This window comes from Montipora foliosa, chromosome 6, assembly GCF_036669935.1.
Source record: "Montipora foliosa isolate CH-2021 chromosome 6, ASM3666993v2, whole genome shotgun sequence".
Taxonomy (NCBI): domain Eukaryota; kingdom Metazoa; phylum Cnidaria; class Anthozoa; order Scleractinia; family Acroporidae; genus Montipora; species Montipora foliosa.
Genome location: NC_090874.1, coordinates 64206205 through 64211204, shown reverse-complemented (window position 1 = coordinate 64211204; position 5000 = coordinate 64206205).

The following is a 5000-nucleotide window of genomic DNA, read 5'->3' as shown; positions in this document are numbered from 1 at the left end:
TGCTGTGGGCTCGTTTGTATGTGTTGACGAAGTTTAGGCGATGGTTAACTGCGGTGAGATGATGTTAGCCCTTGTCTTGTAGGCAGTTGTAAACTTTCCGGGCACAGGTAGTTAGGGCTAATATTTTTTCAAGGAAAGTTTACGGTCAGAAAATTAATATGTGTTCTGGCGGATTGAAGGCTATCCATTGCAGTTTTTTCTTGAGCATCGCGAAACAGATCCATCTCCCGATGCGGCACTTTGTCTTTGCCAACTGACTGCGTTTTCACCCAGGTTTTGGACACGGAGGACGAAAGTAAATTGTTTTCTTTGCACCACTTTATGCACAACTCTGGAAAGGCTATAAAGCAGGAACAATTTCCAAATGATCAAATCTCCCATTGCTGTGACCCTTTTACTTCGGTAGCCATCTTGATTATTACGAAGACACAAGTTTGCTTCAAAAGAAGGGAAATATGAAACGATATTAATTGCAATGAACTCGTGCATGAAAGTTTCCCATGAAATATGCACCAATCAGACTTTAAGCGTGGTATACTCTTCCACGCAGTGAACTTATAAGTGTGCCGCACGCACGGGGCATGAAGGAAAAGCAGGTCACAGTTCACAGCAATACTGGAAAACCTAAAACTATCACATGGACTAACCTTAAGCCTAAACAGTGCCTTTAGTTGTAATTAGGGTTACGGTTAGCATTATTAAAGGGATGGGTTGTTTCAAGAGTAGTAAAACAGGGATCTCTTAACGGTAACCTACAAGTGTAAGTTCGATTGTAGGTGCTCGGCGCGGCACGTGTATATAATTACGTTTCATTGTTATGTAAATAGTCAGCCAGAATTCAAAATAAATATCATTTTCAAGGTGTGAATTAGCAACTTGACACGTTAGCTCAGTGGCAAAGAACAGGGACAAGTAATCCAGAGGTTAACAGTGGGTCGGAGTTCAAGGCAAGCTGCGAGTGACATACCTAGGGATAAAATGGTAGAAAAAGCCGAGCGGGATCTGGAAATAAGAACAAGACGAAGAGATAGAAAGGGGAAAGCTGGGACAAAAACGAGTGACGGTGTGGGCGATGAAGGGAAAGAAAACAGAGAGGGAGGGAGAGAAAAAATGAGATCCGTTTTTATTCATCCCGTAAGTACAAATTACCCATGTATATATTCGGTCCTCTTGGGTATACGTATTGTTCTACAAAACAATAGCGCGAATGAATAATTAATTTATTCTGCATGCATAATGAAGTAGGGACCTGTACGGAAATCATTCCATGCCGGCAAGATTTCCGCACAGGTCCCTACTTCATTATGCATACACTCCTTTGTTTCCAGGAAACAATAGGGATAACAATAGGCGTCCTTTGGGACTGTGGCGCTTTGTTCTTTCTTTTTAGAGGTTTTTTTTCAAAGTCTATGTGGACTTAAAAAAAGTCGGTCGAACTTCTGTCTGAAATACGGAAAATCGAACAGTTTTTCCTGCAATTTCGGCACTTTTCCTGCAATTTTACCCATTTTTCAGTTTTAGAATAAGCGCAACAAGTGGAGTTTCAAGCAATCGTTGTAATAGGGTTCAGATTCGCAAACATAAGAAACAAACCAAATAAAAGTACTGTCATAAGAAATTTAATGGCTACCTGCTCTTTTCATCGTGAAATTGTTCTTCCTGTCTGCTTAAAAATTCGCCGAGACACTGCAAAGTGTATATTTTCTTCCTTTCCTGTATTTAGGATCACGAACGGTGCATTTAGAGGGATTTTGCGATTTATCGCTCTTTGTAGAGATCGGCAATATGCTCAATGATACTTCCAAGTAAATAGCTTTGGTAGAGATCCATGGATGTTCCCGTACGAGGCATACTTCGTTTCACTCCCCATCATGTCTTTTCAATGCCCTGCTGTGGGCTCGTTTGTATGTGTTGACGAAGTTTAGGCGATGGTTAACTGCGGTGAGATGATGTTAGCCCTTGTCTTGTAGGCAGTTGTAAACTTTCCGGGCACAGGTAGTTAGGGCTAATATTTTTTCAAGGAAAGTTTACGGTCAGAAAATTAATATGTGTTCTGGCGGATTGAAGGCTATCCATTGCAGTTTTTTCTTGAGCATCGCGAAACAGATCCATCTCCCGATGCGGCACTTTGTCTTTGCCAACTGACTGCGTTTTCACCCAGGTTTTGGACACGGAGGACGAAAGTAAATTGTTTTCTTTGCACCACTTTATGCACAACTCTGGAAAGGCTATAAAGCAGGAACAATTTCCAAATGATCAAATCTCCCATTGCTGTGACCCTTTTACTTCGGTAGCCATCTTGATTATTACGAAGACACAAGTTTGCTTCAAAAGAAGGGAAATATGAAACGATATTAATTGCAATGAACTCGTGCATGAAAGTTTCCCATGAAATATGCACCAATCAGACTTTAAGCGTGGTATACTCTTCCACGCAGTGAACTTATAAGTGTGCCGCACGCACGGGGCATGAAGGAAAAGCAGGTCACAGTTCACAGCAATACTGGAAAACCTAAAACTATCACATGGACTAACCTTAAGCCTAAACAGTGCCTTTAGTTGTAATTAGGGTTACGGTTAGCATTATTAAAGGGATGGGTTGTTTCAAGAGTAGTAAAACAGGGATCTCTTAACGGTAACCTACAAGTGTAAGTTCGATTGTAGGTGCTCGGCGCGGCACGTGTATATAATTACGTTTCATTGTTATGTAAATAGTCAGCCAGAATTCAAAATAAATATCATTTTCAAGGTGTGAATTAGCAACTTGACACGTTAGCTCAGTGGCAAAGAACAGGGACAAGTAATCCAGAGGTTAACAGTGGGTCGGAGTTCAAGGCAAGCTGCGAGTGACATACCTAGGGATAAAATGGTAGAAAAAGCCGAGCGGGATCTGGAAATAAGAACAAGACGAAGAGATAGAAAGGGGAAAGCTGGGACAAAAACGAGTGACGGTGTGGGCGATGAAGGGAAAGAAAACAGAGAGGGAGGGAGAGAAAAAATGAGATCCGTTTTTATTCATCCCGTAAGTACAAATTACCCATGTATATATTCGGTCCTCTTGGGTATACGTATTGTTCTACAAAACAATAGCGCGAATGAATAATTAATTTATTCTGCATGCATAATGAAGTAGGGACCTGTACGGAAATCATTCCGAGATGCCTTCGAGTGGCTCTTGCATAACTTACAAAATCTTAAATAGCCTAGAAAACCCCTCGGGGTTCACCATACCTACGAGCATGCCTAAAGTACTTCTACAATTAACACCAATCTAGCATATTAACATACTTCATTGTCATTAGCGAAGCGTTACAAAATATATTTTGATAATTTGATTCAGTCAATGATAAAATCCACATCTTCTGAATCAAAGTGACCAACAAGTTGGCATTTTTGAACATCATTAACGCAATACATCAATTAGTTGGATCGCTTGAACTGGATCGTTCTTGCTTTGACGAGATCTGGAAAAGAAACCCTGTTTTGTTTTCGGTGCATCAGTTTCTCAAATAAGACTCCGCTGCGATTGTTGCGCGGATCGAGTCGAGTTCAGTAAATAAAATGTACACACAAACCTTTCCCTTTCACACTGACTGTTTTTGTTCAGTTTTCCAAAAATTTCTCCTCTCAAAATAAAATTGAAACCCTCTGAAAAGAGCCAAAAATGTGGATCGCTAAAGAGGGTAGTGGGTGACTGCTTTGTATTTCATAATAAACAAATCGTGGTGCATCATGGTAAGTGATAATGGGTCTTTAAATTTTTTTGTTCAACTTTCTCTTTTATAAAATGTTTCAGTTGTCTATAAATAAGATATATACTGTTGGAAAGCTTATTTTCTTAGCTTTAAAATGATGTATTTTTTTGCCCCTAACTTTAAATAATTTTTGAGAAGAAAAAAACATTTTTTGGCGATGGCTGATTTACCGCGGTTTTCTCGCGGTTGGGAAAGTAGGAAAAAGAGTTAGGCCGGTAGCCAGGTTTTTAACCTCAGAAAAGGATCTGTTTCGTCGTACGAACGTGTGAGGACCTGTGAGCCAAAGGGCCTCTGCTGGTATCACTTCTGGGTGACCCCTTAATAACTTCTTACTAACCGGGCGCGAGGGCCGTACTGGGAAATATTGGCCCGAGGTCGTGGCAAAAACGACCCAGGGCCAATATTCCCCAGTACGGCTCGAGCTAGCTCGGTTAGTAAGTAGTTTATTATATGTTTTTTTAATTACCTTTTGCTTTGTTTTTGCAAGCCCGTAATCGGCCCGTGGGCTAGTCACAATTAGCCAATCAGAGCGCGCGTTATATTGGCTACAAACCCCAACTTGAAAAAAATTGCCTGGAACGCTGCACGTACCACAGGCAACCCAGTGTACCCTCACGGAGGGTCTAGTTTAATTTTAACTTGTACTGTATGTATTCCGGTGACAAGATAAGAGCTGTCAATTAAACGTCTGGTGTGAAAAAGAGTCACGTACAATAATTTTTCTTCCCTAAATCGTAATTTGCGGTCACATTCAGCACCTCACAAGTGTCCGTTGACGATTTCAAAGTGTCCGTTGTCCGTCTTAAGGAGGTGTCCGCCTTTTAGAGAGTTTGGTTGTAGTGAAATGACTAAGAAACGGCCTGGACCACGACCAGGTGTCCTTCTTATAGAGGTGTCCGAATTACAGAGGTGTCCGTTAAGAGAGAGTTGATTGTATTTCCATATACAAAATTTTAAAAAATTCTAGAAAATCTTGTATCAAAATTTCAAATTTAGCGGGCCGGAGAGCGGGCCGTGCTGTAATAACAACAATAGCAAGGTGACACACGCTAACACCAACTTGGTGTGGTCAACAAAGCACGCATGCGCACAAACATTTCACCCATTCAATTAGCAGCCATAAACATCTCTTTTTTTAAATTTTTGTTTTCATGAAAACAGTCTTTATTCACAATAAAAACGCACGCCATTTACAAATTAAAAAGCATATTGATACGACGTAAATCCATTCACCATGGCACAAAA